The 19,201-nt window shown below is 42.8% G+C and overlaps 1 protein-coding gene and 1 long non-coding RNA gene across 4 annotated transcripts in view; one reads left to right on the forward strand and one right to left on the reverse strand.

Annotated features, from left to right (window-relative positions):
• LOC116421319 overlaps positions 1–10,855 on the reverse strand; it is a 31,241-nt gene extending 20,386 nt beyond the window's left edge. The window contains exons 1-2 of the long non-coding RNA XR_004231641.1: positions 10,738–10,855; positions 5,037–5,092 (exon numbers count right to left, since the gene is read on the reverse strand). This is a non-coding gene — a long non-coding RNA (uncharacterized LOC116421319). The remainder of the gene's footprint in view (positions 1–5,036; positions 5,093–10,737) is intronic.
• Positions 9,124–19,201, forward strand: part of C2H16orf74 (chromosome 2 C16orf74 homolog) — a 67,058-nt gene continuing 56,980 nt past the window's right edge. Inside the window, exon 1 of one of the 3 annotated variants that reach the window (XM_023495088.2) lies at positions 9,124–9,365. The gene's annotated coding sequence lies outside the window, so the exon portion shown is untranslated. Of the gene's footprint in view, positions 9,366–10,092; positions 10,453–10,920; positions 11,010–19,201 lie in introns of those variants that run through there. The other 2 variants (XM_031950180.1, XM_031950181.1) reach the window with 2 other exon arrangements.

Here is a 19,201-nt window from a genome sequence, read left to right on the forward strand (position 1 = left end):
CAAATCAAACTGTTCTCACTGGTCCCAGATACCACTCCCAATTTTCCCTGCTAGGAATGTCAATCGTGTTTCCTTTCCACCTACCAGAATCTTTCATCCTGAAAAGCCCAGCTCACTGGGGCAGTTAGGCGGCGCAGTGAATAGAGCACTAGCCCTGAAGTCAGGAAGATCTGAGTTCAAATCCAGCCTCATACACTTAATACTTCCTAGCTGTGTGATCCTGGGCAAATCACTTAATCCCAATTGCCTCAGGAAAAAAAAAATCCCATTCATTGTGCACTAATCCAGTCATTCTGGAGAGCAATTTGGAACTCTGCCCAAAGGTCTATCAAACATACCCTTTGCCCATCAGTGTCTCTATTGGGTCTGTATCCCAAAGAGCTCTTAAAGAAGGGAAAGGACCCAAATGTGCAAAAGTGTTTGTAGCAGCCTTTTTTGTAGTGACAAGAAACTAGAAACTGAGTGGATGTCTATCAACTGGAGAATGGCAGAATAACTTATGGTTTATGAATATTATGGAATATTATTGTTCTGTAAGAAAACACCAGCAGGAGGATTTCAGAAAGGCCTGGAGAGATTTACATGAACTGATGCTGAGTGAAATGAGCAGAACCAGGAGGTCATTGTACACAGATTGTATATATTATTGAATAGAGTGTGCTATTGTCTATGTACAATTTATAAGATTATGTGATGATCAGCCGGGATGGAGTTGGCTCTTTTTCAGCAATGAGATGATTCAGGGAAACTTCAATAGACTTGTGATGGAGAGAGCCATCTATATCCACAGAAAGGACTATGGGGACTGAGTGTGGATTACAACATAGTATTTTCACCTTTTTTGTTGTTGTTGTTTGCTTGCTTGTGTTTTTCTCATTTTTCCCCTTTTTGATCTGATTTTTCTTGGGCAGCATGATAAATGTGGAAATATGTTTAGAAGAATTGCACATGTTTAATCTATATTGAATTATTTGCTGTCAAAGGGAGGAAGAAGGAGAGAAGGGAGGGAGAAAAATTTGGAATACAAGGTTATACAAGAGCAAAAACCATCTTTGCATGTATTTTGAAACATAAAAAGCTTTTAAAAAGAATCTCCTAACTGATCTTTAAAAAAGTCCAATTTTTTCTCATATCTTCCATGAAGTCTCTACTGACCTACCAAATAGGAATTATATTTTGCCTCCTCTGAGATTCTCAGAATATTTATCACCCATTCTAGTGTTCCTTTAGCACTTATCATATAAGCACACTGTGCTGCTAGTTATCTTTTAAAGCAGGATTTTTTAAGCTTTTTCTCTTCATGATCCCTTTTTGCTGGAGAAATTTTTACATGATCCTGGGGTATACAGGCATATGAACTAGATATACAAATCAAACATTTACTGATAATAAATCATAATTTCACAACTCCTATATTTAGTTATGAAACTCCATATAGAGTCACAGGCCACAGTTTAAGAAGCTGGGTTTAAAGTATGTGCATCCTCTCTCCAACTAGCAAATTACTGGAGTACAGGAAGCTGTGTCTTATGTTACTGACCATAAATACTTGGTGACACCACACCTGGGTCCCTTAACTCTGAAGAGAGTCTTCATTATTCTTCTTGAACAATGTGGTAGTTCATTATCGGGCAAAGATTATTTATTATCCCCCTGAGATAGCCCCTGAAAGACTGTCACATGGAAGAGAGAGTAGACTTATTTTTGTGGCCACAAAAGAAAGATGGAACTATGGGCAATGGGAAAGAGCCTCAGAAAGACTTAATTCAAATCCAAACAGGAAGGGGAAAATTTTCCTTAAAATTAGAATTATACAAAAGCCTTCCGAACCAATAAGGTTCCCAAATTTTAGTGGGGAAGCCTATTAAGAATGATGTAATGAGTATTCCTGTTCAAGAAATGAGACCAGATGGACCTTGAAGTCACTTCCAAGTTCAGACATTCAGTGACTCTGAATCTCTTCTTTGGGTCTAGAGAGACCCAAACAATGTTCATTTCTTCTCCAAAAGCCCTAAGACAGACATCAAACCTTTTTTCCGAATTAATATTGCATTCTCTCTGGAATATGTGATCTCCAGGTAACAAATTTGCTTTCATTTTAAATCTTTTCTTTGCAGCTCCATCCACCTTCTAGTTTTGAGAACTCATTTCCTCTTGATGACACAGCCACCTTTTCCAGCACTGGCAGCACTTTCACTCATATTCCCCTTTCTCCCTACTGGTCTAGGTTGGGGAGTTAGAATAATCCTTGCTCTCCATTGATTCTACTTCCACTTCCAGGATTTTTACTACTACATCACTGTCTTCCTTTGAAGGGCACTTAATCCATCAAAATTCTGTTAATTGTCTATTAACCTCTAGGACTCTTTCTTTTCCTCAATGAGTTCAATTCTTCACTCACAAACTCTCTCTCCTTCTCAGCTTCTGCTCTCATAGGAGGGGACGTCAACATTCATATTTATACTCCCTCAAATACCATAACCATCTCTATTCCTCAACTTTTTATTTTCCAATGACCTACTCCTTCTTGGGCCCTTATAGCATTACCATTTTTGCCCAGTCAATTGTAGCCTGGGATTACTGCCTTCAATCCAGTTTACAAGATGCTGAGTGAAACTGAAATTAGCACTGACTAGATCCTCTACAAATCTATGATACATAATCTTATCTGGGCTCTCACTGCAGTAAGGCAATCTTTTAACAATTCCTTAATTGACTCACTAGCCCACTCCCCTCAGCAATGTTTTTTGTATCCTAAGTGCTTAGCACAATACTTAATAATAGTAGGAGTTAAATAAGTATTTATTGATGGAATGACCCAGGGAACGCAACAGAAACTAAATATTTGCCTCTCCTAGTTGCTGGAAGATACTTAGAGATGCTTATGACATTTTTATTTTTATTTTTTTTCTGCTCCCTCTTTGCTTTCTTTTTTTATTATAGCTTTTTATTTACAAGTTATATGCATGGGTAATTTTTCAACATTGACCCTGGCAAAACTTTCTGTTCCAACTTTTTCCCTCCTTCTCCTCATCCCTTCCCCTAGATGGCAGGTAGACCAATACATGTTAAATATGTTAAAATATATGTTTAATACAATAAATGTATACATGTCCACATAGTTATTTTGCTGCACATAAAAATCGGACTTAGAAATAAGGTAAAACTAACATGAGAATGAAATCAAAAATGCAAGCAGACAAAAACAGAGGGAATGGAAATGCTATGTTGTGGTTCACACTCATTTCCCAGAGTTCTTTCACTGGGTGTAACTGGTTCTTTCTCATTATTGAACAAATGGAACTGATTTGGTTCATCTCATTGTTGAAGAGAGCCACGTCCATGATGAACATTTTTAAGGAAATTTTTTATTAAAGCTTTTTATTTTCAAACATATGCATAAATAATTTTCACCATTAACCCTTGTAAAACCTTGTGCCCTCCTCTAGATGGCAAGTAAACCAATATATGTTAAACATGTGCAATTTTTCTATACATATTTCTACAATTGTATTTTGAACATTTTTGCTAGTGTGCAATAAATATAACAATGGGTCAAAGGACTTAAGTCAAATTTGATCTCACTTACTAGTTGACCTGGGGAAAGTCACTCAATTACTATCTGCCTCATTTTCCTCATCTATAAAATAGGGATAACAATAGCACCTACTTCTCAGGGTTGTCCAGAGGATCAAACTAAACAACATTTGTAAAGCTCTTAGCACAGTGCCTAGACATATTAGGCAGTATATAAGTGCTAATTCTCTTTTACTTATTTCCTATCATACAAGTCTTTAATAGTACAGTCAGGATTCCATTGTCAGTACTCTTTCTGCTGAACTACACTGATACTCAACGCAAATGATTTTAGGATTTCTCCTCAGGAAGGGCTCCACCATGAAGACTTCACTGACTTTTTCAATTCCATTCCAATAATTTTGCCCCTCTCTAAAGTTCTATTGTATATTTTCCTTTATGTCTTTTGTCCTTATTAGACTGTATGTTCCTTGAGGTCAAGGGTTATCTTATCTAAACTTAGTCTTGGTGCAATATACAGTGGATTGGATTTGGAGGAAGAGGACCTTCACTCAAACCCCAGCTTTGTCACTTGCTCCTGTGTGATCTGTAGCAAGTCGCTTAATCTCACTGACCCTCAATTCCTTCATGTGTAAGGCGAGGGGGTTAGACTACATGACCTTTGGGGCTCATCCAGCTTTCAGTCTGTGATCCTGTGATCCCTAGTCCTTATAGCAGTGGAACATAGTCATAAATCAATATCTAATGAATGCTTCTGGTTCAAAATCAGTTCATTAACCAGCCCTCTCCTGCTCCATACAAGGTCAGAAAGCTGAGAAAATCCCTAGATACCTATGAGTATCTCAGGCTGCCCAAGGTTTTGATCTTTAATTTCCCAGGAGAGCAAGAACATGGTGGGATTGGTCTCAAAGACCCCAGTCTTTTCCTAGAGTTAGGGCTACAGGGTTCCAGAAGCCTTCATGACAAAAAAAAAAAAAAAAAAACTAGGGATAGGGTAGGAGGAAATTCTGAAGAATTTTCAGCTTTAACCCACAAAAAAGAAACTGATTCCTTTCACTACTAAGAGGAAGGTTTGTCCGTCATCCTTATTATTATGCCAGACAACCTGGGAGCATTTTTTTTTAATTCTCTAGAAGATGAACTAGGTAATGGTCTCTTCTGCTTCAGCACAAATAAATGATCCCCAAGTGGACTGAAAGAGGTAATCCACATCCCAGAACACCTAATTCACCTCTGGGCTGTCTTATGCATAAGGGAGTAAGAATCTGGCTCAATCAATAGCCCTAAGATGTTTCGAGTTCCTTGGGAAGATGCAGAACATAAATGCAAGCTGCTCTTGAGCATTGGATCAGACTCTGACTTCCTCCATTGACTGTGGATATTATTCAATTTGTTTTGCCATAGCTTTTTAATTCAAGCATCATGAAGTGATGCAGTTGATAGAGTCTGGGGCCAGAAAATAGGAAGACCAGAATTCAAATTCAGCTTCAAACACTCACAAACTGGTGTGACAGTGGGCAGGTCACTTCATCTCTGTCTCCCTCAATTTCCTCATCTGTAAAATGGAAATAATAATAATAGCACTCAAGATTGATGTGAGGATCAAATGAGGTAACAATTGTAAAGCGCTTAGTATAGTTCTTGACGCACAGTAAGTCCTATATAAATGTTAGTTATCATGATGAAATTCCTTCCATGGGCACATATTAGGAGTCTCATAACTGCTAGAGATTCCAAGGATAGAGAGACTGGGCTCCTGCCTTTAAGAAGGATAGAGTCTAATTGTGGCTGGGAGTTAAGGAACATGAGTTTGTATCCTTTGTCTGCCATTAATCTTAACAATAATTCAGATTTAGAGCAAACTTTATGTTTACTGGCTGTGTTACATGCTATCTGTAGATCTTGGTTTCCTCATTTATCAAATGAAAGCATGAGGCAAGGAGATTGCTAATGGGCTACAATCCAATGAGACAAGGTAATGAAATGGGGGGCTGCTGCTGGTCTTCAGGATTCATGTCCAGAAGAGATATCGTGAGAGCACCAGCTCAATTTAACAGGTATTTATTTTATGTACTTTGGGCAAGGTTCTAGGGACAAAAAAGCCAAAAGCAAATTAGTCCCTGTTCTCCAGGAGTTTACATCCAACAGAAGGGATGCGGAGTATTTGTAAATAAGAAGCTATCAAATATATGTGTGTATACATATACATTGGCATATGTTACATATGTCACACACACACACATATATAATTGTTTCAAAATGTCAGAGCCTGATAGGGCTAGCCAGATGATGATGAGGAAAGCTTTACTTTCTCTTGATCTATTTTTCCACCTAAAATGTGAAGAGTTGAGGCAATCCGATTTTTTTTAATATAAAACTTTTTATTTTCAATACACATGCATAATTTTCAACATTCACCCTCATGTTTCAAATTGTTTTCTTCCTCCCATCCCTCCAACCCCTCCCCTACATGGCCAGTAATCCATTAGATGTTAAAGATATGCAATTCTCCTATACATATTTTCACAATTATACTGCTCAAGAAAAATCAGATCAAAAAGGAAAAAAAATGAGAAAGAAAATAAAAATCAAGTAAACAACAACAGCAAAAAGAAAAAAAAAAAGTAAAAATACTACATTGTGATTCACACTCAGTTTCCACAATCCTCTCTCTGGATGCAGATGGCTCTTTATCACAAGACCATTGGAAATGGCCTGAATCACCTCACTGGACAACCTGATTTTTAAAGTGCCATTCAATTCTGCTGTTCTATTATCTGGCAGATGAGATCCTGCTAAGGACCTTCTCTCAACCCTACAAACACACACACACACACACACACACACACACACACACACACACACAGTCAGAGGGCTGACTTCCCAACAATCCCAACCATGTCTTTGAAAGGGCCATTTGTGGGGGCAGCCAGATGGAAGGGGATTGTTCTTGAAGGAGGGAAGTCATTTACTTCACTTTTTTAGTGGTTGGGATGCCAACAGGATTGTGTTGACCCATCCAACCTGAAAGTATGTGTGCTCCAGACACTCCATGAAATGGAATTTTAATTCCGATCCCCACGTTGGGGAGGAGAGGGTGGAAGGAGAGAGAAAAAGGGAGGACTGACCTGAAATGAGTCTTGCCTTGTCCTGATATCTACTGGTCCTATTCTCCCTCTATTTCCCCCTTTCTATTTAAGTACATGATCCTGGCTGAATCATCATCGCCATCATCTAAAACATTTCCATTTCCCTGCTAAACACAGGCTCTCTTTCACCTCTGGACTTAATTAAGGTCAAGAGAACCAACAGATTGCAAAATCATTTGAGGAATGACTCAAAATGTAGCCAAAGCCCTGAAACTGGTATCTAGCCACACCCATTCTAACTCCAAACAGCACTTCCCCTGATTCATCCTCTGCCATTTTCCTATTCAGTGACTCAGTTTCCCATTTGTATGATAAAGCCAGGAGCACTTTCCTTCCGGTCTTTTATTCAGAGGGCAATTGGCTAGAGAATTATGAGAGAAGAGAGGAGGAAATCATTTAAGGACTTAAGAGAAAAATCTTAAAGACATTTTGAAGGAAAACTTCAGACTTCTTTCACAAAATGCAAATTTCTTTCTTATTTATAGAATCATAGATTTAAAGCTGAAAAGGATCCGAAGGATCACCCAGATCATACCCTTCATTTAACAGATGAGGAAACTGACTCAAATATCCACTACAGTCAGTGTCACAGAAAGCAATTTGTTTTCACACAGGTAGATTTAAATATTACTGCCTGCTACTTCACCATCTATAAAGATGTTTTTCTTTTTTCTGGGAGAAAAATGGAGTGTTGAAGGATTATCTTATTACTAAAGCCTAGATCTATAATCTGAAATCAAAGGCATCTTCCAAGTTGGCAGGTCTTAGGTTTTCTATAAAAACCTAAGGTTACATCCAAGGGAAACTCTAGGAATAGGCTCTGAAAAGATATAAGTAAAGACTGAAATTGAGTTCAATTCTTTGTGGTTATTGTTCAGTCTCTTCATGTCCTCCTTTTGAGGGTTTCTTGGCAGAGATACTGAAGTGGGTTTGCCATTTTTTTCTCATCTTGCACATGAGGAAACTGAAGCAAACAGGTTTAAGTGACTTGGGCAGGGTCACACAGCTAGGAAGTATCTGAGGTCAGATTTGAACTCAGGAAGATGAGTCCTTCTAATTCCAAGCCCAGTGCTCTATCCACTGTGTCACCTAACTGTCCGGTTCAATTCTACTTAATCGAAATGATTAAGAACCTACTATGTGCGAGGCACAATAAAGAAATCCAGAAAGGAAGTCCCAGAAAGACACATACATTGATCATTTGTTACCTGAAATCCATAAGTGATGAAGCAAGTGGAAAAGAAATATTGCTTACATATCCCCAGAGATTATTCCAAGCGGAACTGTCAGATTGCACAAATGTGAAATCGAAATGCTCCCCTGACCTCGTCACTCTCCCCACATCAAAGCCACAGGGAGCAAGCAAAAGACATTCATATCTCCATCCCCCTTTGGAATCCTCCTCCTGATTCTGGTCTTCACTTGTATCAGCAAGCCCTAAAAAAATGGGGGTGCACATGACCCGAATCCCCCGGCCATGACTGAATCTCCTCATTTTTTCCCTTGTCTCTGTGTACCTCACCCACACCCACACTATATCCATGAAACTATACAAATAATCAGAGCTGCATGTTGTCTCATATGTTGGATATGCATAAATTATTTCATTTGAGCCTTACTTGTGTGTTTGGTAGCAACTGTAGGTATCATGGTCCTTATTTTATAGCTAAAGCATAGGGATGCAGTGGGGAAAAGATTTCCAATCAAAAAATCCCAATTCAAATCTTACTACTTGTGTGACTGTGGGGAAGTCACTTTCCCTCCCCAGGCCTCAGTTTCCTCATATGTAAAATGAACGGGTTGGACTAAATGACTTCTAAAATCCCTGCCTGCTCTTTCTACATCTATGATCCTACCAGTCACAGAGAAGTTAAACCATTTGTCCCTACTCATACATTCTGAGACCAGAAGACCTGAGTTCAAATCCCATGATCCTGAGCAAGTCACTTAATGCTTAGTTTCCTCACTTGCAAAAATGGGCTGGAGAAGAAAATGGCAAACCACTCTGGTTTCTTTGCCCCCAAAAAACCCATCAAACGAGGACGGGACCAAAAAGACGGCACAGCAACAATAAGGCAGCTCTGGTGTCAGAGTTTGAACGCACATCTCCTGACTCAGATATCCACTACAATGCAAACAGCCCACTGCCTCTCTAATGTGAATCAATACTATCCTTATTAAAACTCCCAAGGAAGCCTCAAAGCTTTCACCCCTCCCCGCTTCCCCAACCAGTGAACCTCAATGTGATCCAGAAGGAAGGGGGTGGTCCTTCTGGGACAGGTTTCCTGGAAAATGGCCACCTCCTCTAATAACCTACAAAGCACTTGGATTGGGCCTCCAAAGGACACGATTCACATCCCGGCTCTGGCTATCTCATTACTAAGATAGCAACAACTTATGTTTCCATAGCACTTCGTAAGGGATTTTACAAGCATTTTCTTGGCACCCTCCCAAAGAGGACTGAATCTAAAGGCAGAGGATGTATGCCCAAAATCCTGACTTGGCCACTTACTACCCACTTCCCCTGTGACCTTGGGCAAATAAATCACTTAAGCTTTCTGAGGCAGTTTCTTTCATAAGAGGCAGCTCAGTGAGGGAGACCGAGTGTCGCTGCGGGAGCCAGGGAGACCTGGGTGAGAATCCTGTCTCAGTACTACTTTATTAGCTGTGTGCTCTTAGGTAAGTCATTTGATTTCTGGACCTGTTTCCACAACTGCAAAATGGGCTACTTGGCCTCTGAGGTCCCTTCCACTTCCCTCTCTCTCTCTGATTTCCAAAAGGAGATGGGGATTTGAAGGTTTCTTAATATTCCCAAGTTTCTCATTTCCCTGTGTAATTGCTCCGTGGCCCTGTGAGCCTGAGTGAGTGGCAGTCTCTCTGGAGCTCCCTTTCCTTTTCGGAGAAAAGATGACACGATTCGATTCCCTTCAAGTCCCTCCTTGATCCAAAGCCTGTGAGCCCAGTGCCTCCTGCTCTCCCAAGCTCCTTAACGGTCCAGGCTCTAGCCCCCCCAACCACGAGGTTCGGAAGAACTTTTGGCTCCCCACACGTGGCGTTCCCAAGTCCAATCCCCAACTCTCGGTTAAAGGGGGCAGCTTGTAGAGCTGGGCTGGCGCCTTCCCCCGAGGGAGCAGGATCGGTGAAGAAAGGCAGAAGGCGGAGGAGAGGGGAGCTGAGAAAGGGGAGCAGTCCCTCTCCCGAGCCCGCAAGCAGGACTCCTCCCAGGCCCCCGTCCGAGGAGGAGCTCCCGAAGCAGGGCGAGGACAGGCTGGGGCGAGGGTCGGTCCGGAGGGGCTGGGCTGGACTGGGTTGGGCTGGCGGCGCCCGAGAGGCTCCCGGCGTCCCGGGCCTGATGTCAGCTGTGATTTATAGGTGAATCAGGAAGGTGGGACCAGAGGGAAACATGCAAATCACTCGGGTCCACCCCTCCCCGGGCTCGCCCAGGCGCTGGGGCTCCTCGCTGCAGCCGCCGCCGCCGCCGCCGCCGCCGCTGCTTTTCCTCGGTGGCCCCGCGGTCGCCGCCGCTGTTGAGCCGGGCCGGGCTGTGCAGGGCAGGGCTGGGCTGGGCTGGGCTGCGCCGAGCCGGGCTGGGGAGCCACGGAGCTGCGCTGCCGCCGCCCGCCCCCCAACCCCCTTCGGACCTGGAGCGATGAGCCGAGCTGATTCGGTCAGCAACGAAGTGCTCGGGGCGGCTGGAGCGGGGCTGCAGCTGGGGGCGGCGGGGCCCGGAGCGGGCAACCCCGGAGGCGGGCACACCCTGGAGGCGGTGAGTTTCTCTCCCCAGCATCCCCCGGGCGGGCGGCTGACCTCGGGGGGAACGGTATCTGCCAGCCAACCTACTGTCCCCCATGGGTGTCCGTACCCTGTCCTCGGTCCCCGGCCGCCCCCTCCCCACCACCGGGCACACACACACACACACACACACACTCACACTCACACTCACACTCACACACATACACACTTGCGCGCACTATATTCTAGAAGCGGCATCTCTGTAGCTCCCCCTCAAATTAGCGCGCACGATTCAGCGGCAGAGGGGGCATTTCTGTACCTGCTTGCCCAAGTCCAGGCTCCTCGGAGCACTTGGATCTCCAAGCGCCCTCCTTGGCGTCCCAGGCTCCGGGTTCGGTAGCAAACCCTCAGCCTGAAGCGAGAAACCCGAGGAGGAAGTGGGGAAGCCGCGAGGTCCTGAGCGAGGAGCCCACGCGTGGGCCGTTGCAGAGCCGGAGCTGGAGAAGCCTACAACTTCCCACTCCCTCCCCTGGCAGGACGTTCTCTAAGTTAGCCGGTCCTCCCCGGCCAGCTTCGGCCCGTAATGGGCGGGTATGTTTGCTCACCCCGAGGCCGGCTCTATCTGCTGGAGATCGGGCTGGACCAAGCATGGGCAGATCTCTGGGCAGGTCACGGGCAGTGAAAAGTTTCCTGAGAGCTCAAACGAGAGAGGGAGAGGGATGGGGTGGGGAGGCAGCATTCTCCCTTAAGACGGGCTTTTCCAATGTAGGGTGCCCCTCATCTGTGGGGTTTGTATTCTCCTCGTACAATCCGAGTGGATCCAAGGAGTAACTTACTCTGAACTCGATCAAGTTTTTCTGTCCGTTTGAACTTCACGGGGAAAAAAGGAAGCTCTGGGTTTCTAAAGGACTACCAAGGCCTGTTCTAGTGCTAATCTTAAGTCTTTTATGTTCTAAGGCTCCAACTAGTTTCAATACTGTGATTGTAATCCCCTTGAAAGTAGGCTTTTCCATTTTTGTCTAGATTTCTGGCTCTTGCATGTAGTAGGTGTCTAATCAATGCTTGTGGAATTGAATTATTAAGGACCCTTCCATCTCTGATCTGTTATGTTACGTCCCACTTCCTTTTCCCCAACTCCAAGATTCAAAGTCTTCTCAGGAATCTGACTTTTTTTTTTAATTATGTTTTTGATTCCTTGTTTTCAGTAAATAAGACCTCTGGAACTTGAAGGAAAAGCTGAGATATAAAATACAGGAACCTGGAATTAAAAACATTGATTAGGGAGTCAGATCTGGATTCAAATCCTGGCTTCCCTCATTCTACCACCCACCCCTTGATTAGAAAAGTGTTTTAACCTCCCATGGTCCCAGTTTACCAATTTGAAAGATAAAAGAGTTTAGACTAGGTGATCTCTAAAGTTTCACCTAGTAGGATTCACGGAAGAATGTAACAAATTAGAAAGGATCTCAAAAAATCATCTAACCCCATTTTATCATCATCTGACAGATGGGGAAATTGAAGGAAGGAGAGGAAGGGAATAAGCATTTATATAGCACCTACTATATGTCACATGCTGTGCCAACCACTTTATCCCTTTTTATGGTTGAGGAAACAGGCCCAGAGATTAAGTCCAGCTAGTAAGGGTCTGAGGCTGGATTTGAAATGGAGACTCCTAGGGGGAAAGTGTTCCGGCCAAAGTAGCACACCTACTTAGTGGTCGAAACCAGGATTCTAACTCATTGCAATCCTCTTTTTGATGATGCTTTAAGATCTACAGAATTCTTCCCTCACATCCCTGTGAGATAGGTCTCACAATTATTCTGATCTCCATTCAATCGGGTCTGATTCTTTACAGCCCCATTGGGGATTTTCTTGACAGAGATACCGGAATGGTTTGCCGTTTCTTTCTCCAGCTCGTTTTATAGTTGAGGAAACTGAGGCAAATAGGGTTAAGTGACTTACCCAGGGTCACACAACTAGGAAGTATATGAGGCCAGATTGGAAGTCAGGAAGATGAGTCATCCTGATTTCAAGCATGGCTCTCTAGCCACCTACCTGCTTCATTTTACAGATGAGTAAACTGAGGCTCATCGAGATTAAATCACTTGCCTAGGTCTTTTGAATCCCAGTCCAGAGATTTCCCTCGTGATGGTAATGGTTGCCTTCAGCTCAGCCTTTGACTTTACCCACAGTTCAGAAAGTTAAATTCACTTATCATGGAAAACTAGATACTTCTACAGTATAAGACCACTGGCAACATCCCTAGACCCCCATACTTTTTTTGAGGAAAGGTAGGAGACAATATATTTTTGGAAAGCCTTAATCCTTCTCGGTGGTTCCATCGAAGTTGAAAGTCCATCCAGTCTAATCTGATCTCTTAGTGAGTGTATTCCTGCATGCCCGCTAGCATATTAAATATGTTATATGAAACTTTGTTCTAATGTTTTCCATGAGGACAAGTGCATTCTGAGAGGGAAGAGTGGTTTATATTGCATCTGGAGGATTTAAGTGAGAACTTCTCTCTCGTGGATATTGGAAAGAAATAAATCAGAATCACAGGAAGGGACTTGAGAAATCAATCCTTGCCATTCCCTTTCATTCCTAGAGATGGAAAGTAAGGCCCAAGGAGAAATGATGCATCCTTTAGTTTCATGGCAGAGCTAATACTCGAATCCAGGTCTCTTGATCCTTACTTGCAGGATTAAATTTGGAAAATCATCATCTGTTATCACCATATAGATGAGAAGTGACAGAAGTTCTCCTATAAAGCTGGGAGTGACAAGGAACTTTTCTTTGGTTTCCTGTTGCACACTTGGTTTCTGAGTTATCAGCCTGAAAAATCTGCTAAAAGAGGAGCATGGCATGCAGGGAAATGGTGACTCATCGACCTGGCCACTTTCTGGTCCCCTCCAAAATTTTGCAAGAACTGGGGGCTGAAAGATGCCCACTTGCATGAGGGAAATAAGGAGGACTGGCATTAGAGCAGGAGGCAAAGGAAGACCCAGTGTTAGAAGAGGGCATGACTTCTGACTTTATCATAAGAGGAAGTTGTACATTTTCCACAGAGCCCAAGCTGGTTGTCAGCCATGACTTTCTCTCTGTCTCTCTCTCCCTGTCTCTGTTTCTCTCTCTCTCTCTCTCTCTCTCTCTCTCTCTCTCTCTCTCTCTCTCTCTCTCCTTTTCTCTCTCTCTCTCTCTCTCACTCTCTTTCTCCTCTTTTCTCTCTCTGTGTCTCTCTCTCCCTCTCTCTCTCTCTCTCTCTCTCTCTCTCTCTCTCTCTCTCTCTCTTTCTCTCTCTGTTTCTGTCACTCCTTTAGGAAGCTCTTTTCAAAGGGGAGGAGGAGGTAAAGTAAGAGCCGCCATCTGAATTCATTCTAATATAGGAAACATTTAGTCGAAGTGGCAGGAAATAAAATCTGAAGGTTTGGACTCTACTCTTGTCTCTGCCCTTTATTTGTTTCCCTCTCTGAGCCTCAATTTCCTTTTTTTTTTTTTTTTGAAAATGAAATGTTTCCATGCAGCGACCTCTGAATGCTCTTCCAGCGCTACCATTATTTATTCCAACATCCCTCCTTGCTGTGACATTTCATATGCTAAGACCCCCTCCCAGTTCTGACATTCACTGATGCCTTTAAATGTGGCTTTTACCATGGAAGTGAACCTAACATATCTGTGAAATCAGCATCTGAATGCCAATAGATAGTGAGAAATGGCTGCCTGCTTGAGATTGTCAGAATTGGATCTTAATTTTGTTTGTTTCCTAGCTCTGCCTAATATTTCTTTCTCTATGTGAGTCCTGGAATATAGCCTGGAAAGCCTCTTTTATCCTTATTACTCTGGGCGGATAGGCCTGTGATTCTTATACAGGAGGATGGTATAAACTCACTAGCAATTAGCATTTCTAAGTTGTATTTTTATTTGGAGCTGCTCATAGATTAAGGAGGACCAAGCTGGCCATTTGCACCTCTCCTCAGAGAGAAGATGGGGTCCTGAAATGAGAAATGAGGGTTAAATTGCCTACCCCTTCCACAGAAAGCAGGCTTCTCTGAAATCCCTTCGGTATTAGGGGGATTTGAAAAGCCAAAATACATTAGCCTCAACTGTTACTAGCCATGGTATAAATAGTTAAGATACTGGTGCTCAAAACTGTCCGAAGCTTCCAGCTCGTTATGAAAGGGGCATTTTGTAGGAAACTCAGCGGTGCGGGTTGCCAAATTTCCCTCTTCTAGCAGCCAATCGACCTGAGATTTTTCTTCAGGTCCTTTTGGCTCTCCAGCTTGGCCTCCCTCCCATCTCGGCCAGGGCTGCGGTGTGATCACCTGTTGTTTTATAAACAGGAGTAACGGCTCAAATGGGTTTTCTCCTCCCAGAATATGATTGGAGCATCAAGATGGCCTTTGCTTATGAATAACATTAGTCACAGAATCCTAGAGTGTTAGATCTGGAAGGTAATTTAGAGAAAGCAAATCCAGGAGAATAACAGTTACAGTAATCATGATAGAAAGTATCCAGCGCATTTACTTGGGTTATCTCACAGCCGTGTTGAGAGGTGGGTGACAGAATTTTCCCCATTCTGCGGAGGAGTGACTTGATCTTGGTCGCATTGCTGGGGAGGGAACATCAGATCCAGAATTCAAATTCCAGTCTTCCTGATTCCAAATTTATTTTCCATCCACTAGACTATCTAAGAACAGAAGGTTCTTTATCTGAAATCCAATTTTATTTTTCTTTTTGATAGCTATATTTCACTATGGTTGGGTTTCTTTGTAATCCTATGTATTTTATTTTGTACATCTAAAAAGTATTATTCTTATTAGAATCCATAGATTTTCCCAGGGTGCCAAAGGGCGCAAAAAGCTAACAACCCTTCATTTTACAAAATGGAAGACTGAGCCTTCTTGAGTGATGGGACTCTGTGTCACAGCATAGAGGGCAGAGGTTAGATTTCGTCAGGTGCCGTATTTATCCCATGAGGTTAAGCTGCCTTTCTGAGCCTTTACGTAGGAACAAGCTATCATTCATTAGCCTTATTAGTTGGCCTTCATGGGGGCGGATTGGGCCCTGCATGGGCTCTGCTTCAGAGGCCACAGGCTGAAATCCTCACCGTGAGAGTAGCCATCATCAGACCAGCCATGGATGCTGGGTAGCCATTCATCCCCACTGCTGGAAAACCAACTCATACTACAGCAGAACGTGCGAGAACTGTTGAGCCCAGAGCTGGAATGGCTTTAGAGACCATCTGGCACAATCTCATTTAACAGGTGAGGCAGCTGAGGTCCCAGGAGCAAAGCAGAAGTGGAATGGCCTGATTTCAATTCCTCGTTCTGTTGTTAATCCGTCTCGGTGGCTTTAAGCAAGTCACTTCTTTCTATGTGCCTCAGTTTCCTCCTCCACCAAAATGGGGGATGGAGGGTTTGCCCTGGGTGATTTTTGTGATCTGTAGGAGTAATGCAGCCTGAAAACTCCCAAAGGCATGCTAGATTAAAATGTAATTGGCAACTGTTTTGACAAAATAAATACAAAAACAATACAACATAGATTATGTTAATTTTTGGTCTTCCAAGCCAACAATGGGATCCTTTTCTATTTATTTGATATTATGACTCTTTGAAAGTCTGCTAGGACTAGAACCCACTATCTATCAAGCAAAAAGCTATGAATGTGATGCATTAAAAAAAAAGCCACCTTATTACATTCCCTTCTGCTCAACAAATCTCCAACTAAAGGTTCTTCCAGCCTAAATATTCTATGGTTAATTGTAACAACAAAAAAGTACTTTATGGGGCAGCTAGGTGGCCGAGTGGATAGAGCACCAGCCCTAAATCAGGAGAACCTGAGTTCAAATTTGCCCTCAGACACTTAACACTTCCTGGCCATGTGACCCTGGACAAGTCACAAAACCCCAATTGTTTCAGGAAAAAAAAAAGACTTTACAAACCTGAAAGCAATCTATGAATGTAAATTTTTGCTCCGCATTGTGGGATGAGCTTGGTACCAGTCAGGGGCGGGATTTGATCCTTACTTCTGGCATTTAGCAGTTGGGTGACGCCGCAGAGTTTATAGAATCCCAGAATCTCCAAAGAAGAAAGGGAACTCTTGAGACTGTAATAAGGTCAGGACCTGAAGTTTCTGGAAGCCTCAGTTTCCTCATTCTTAAAATGAAAATTAGCATCTTGGAAATCTGGACACACTCTAGAAACTGAAGCATTATTGTTATAATGCACTCTGTGCCTGGAGTCTAAAAGACCCGATTTGAATGTGTCTTCAGGATTTAGAGCTGAATGGGTCCAACAAATCATTCACCATTTTTCATTCCCACGTTTCCTCTTCTGTAAAAAGGGGATAATAACAGCTCCTCCCTTACAGCGTTGTTGGTATGGACCAACATACATAAAGTGCTTTGTAAACCTTGAAGCTAGCTGTTATTTTTATGAGTAATCAGGTTCGGTATACTGAAACTCATAATTTGCAAAAGTATAAACCGAAAACATGTGTCTAGCATTTACCTGACCCCTTGATGTTCTACTCCTTCCTGTCCCCAGTCTTGTCGGCGATGATTGGTTTCCCTGATTACTAACCCCAGAAGTCTGGTTAACAAAATCACTTGATTAACAGCATAGGACTAACCTCCCTACCCTGGATAGGCTATAAATAGCTTCCTGAGAGTTGACTTGAGTCTCACTTTCTGCCATTTTCTGCTGGTCTGCCTGACTTGGTGGCTTTTAACATTCAAATTTATATTAAAGCTACTGTATGACTTTTTTTTTTGAGACTACTAGTTCAAGAGTATAAAGCATCTGGAACACATCTGGGCAACCCAGTACACCATAAAGGGGGATTTCATTTAACTCTGTTCTGACCCACCTTCGGTTTCTAAGTCAATGACAAAAGAAGCTATGGGCCAATGGAGGGTTTAAGATTCAGCCTGTGAAATTTCACTTTGCAAACAACTTTTCAAGGAATACTCTAGTCCCCTCACATTGGGATTCTTCAAATATTTATGAGCGCTCTAGAATGTGTTAGACAGCTTGGCTTTTTGTCAAGGTGGAAGTGGCTGCCCTAATGGGACCCAGGACCACCTCCTGTGATGTAAGCCAAGTATGTGGGAGCCTTTTCCATAAGCCTCTTCCAGAACACGGTTAACTTCTCCCCTGATGCTTCCCTGATCCTCTTTAGCTCCAAGCTTGAATGCTGATTAACAACAAATGAACTGTAGGCCTCTTCCATATGGCTTCAGAGAATAATTGATGGAATAATGTTCCTTCCCCAAGCTTGGGATAGGAACGCGAGAAGTGGAAGCCAGGTGTCTGGGAAAACAAGGAATGCTCGGAGGCTCAGAGTATGACATAATTCTCCCCGTGGTCCAGGTCTGGAGATGATACAGTGATCGAAGACAAAGATCGATGGCCAATAGGAATGAATGGTTTCCATTCTTGGCTGCATTTGCACTCTGCTGTCTCTGAACTGGTGGTTTATGCTCCGATGGCATAGAGAGCAGCCCAGCTGCTATGCATAGGAGCAAAACTGGATTTCCTTTTGAAGCTCTGTCCCCATCCCAGGGTGACAGCTGGGACGGCCATTGTGGCCCTAATCTGTTTCTCTCTTGTGTCTCCAACCTCTGACTTGATTCATGGTCCTGTCAGCCTCCCCTAATCAGGATCTCTTCCAGGGCTTCTCCCTGTTACAGATGAAATATGACCTCCAACTGTGGTTCCCCTAGAGTACCCACTGCCCCATTTTTCTCTCCACCCATTTCTGAGTTTTCCAAAGACATGGCTCTTTCACTTTGTCACTTAGCCCCCTAGAAAATTAAAAAACATTTTGAGAGGACCGTAAGTGACAAAAGCTGGTGTAGAAAAGCAAATTAGAGTGCCTCCCAGGCTTGTGAAGATTAGATGGGGCGGTTATTTCCTTTTCTTCAGCCCTACAGAATCTTTTCAAAGTTGATTTCAAAGACCTTTTTCTCTGATTTATCTAAAAGGATCTGTCCCTTTTAAGATAAAAGAATGTTCTCCTACATATTTTAATGCCATACTACACTTTGGGTGGGAGCCAGATTAAGATTGAAATGACAGTGCTTGATAGACATGGATGTTTGGACCCCTTATGGTAATTCTCCCAGTGATCTAACATCTACAACATTAATCTGAGACTTTTTTTTAAAGGGATCAGTGTTTCTCACTCAAGGAAAATGGAGATAAATTTGGGCAGAAGCTTTTTCATCCTGTAACTCTGAGCCTAAAGAGTTGGGGATAAAAATTAAGGAGAACTGACAAAACATGAAATTGTGGGATCAAGATACCTAGTTTTCCCTTTCAATCATATCCTCCAGGCTTTCTTTGGAGGGCAAATACAAAGTAAGAGAGCTAGCCCAAACAACCCTACCGTTTTTCCCCATCCGCCTTCCCTCATCAAAATCTGTTTATTCTCAGAAAAACCCTGATAAATCCACTTCCCTGAGGTGCAAATGACTAATAGAGCTTAATCATATCTCACTTTTCACTAGCACTTCTAAAGCTTGGTAAGCATTTTCCTCCCAAGAACCCTGGGAAGTGAGAGTATACAGTTATTACAATTCTCACTTCCCGGCAGAGTCAGCGATGATCTGGAGTGGGCAAGGTAACTGTTACACAGCCATTAAGGGTCAAAGCTAGAAGCTGAATCCATATCTGTTCCTAGCTCCCAAATCTGGCACTCCCCCATCCTATTCCCCTAAACAATGTACATTCAAAGAGCTGTCTTTAGTATTACAGGGTACTTTATCAAATAGGATAGTATTTGTA

The sequence above is a fragment of the Sarcophilus harrisii genome, chromosome 2 (genome assembly GCF_902635505.1).
Source record: "Sarcophilus harrisii chromosome 2, mSarHar1.11, whole genome shotgun sequence".
NCBI lineage: Eukaryota > Metazoa > Chordata > Mammalia > Dasyuromorphia > Dasyuridae > Sarcophilus > Sarcophilus harrisii.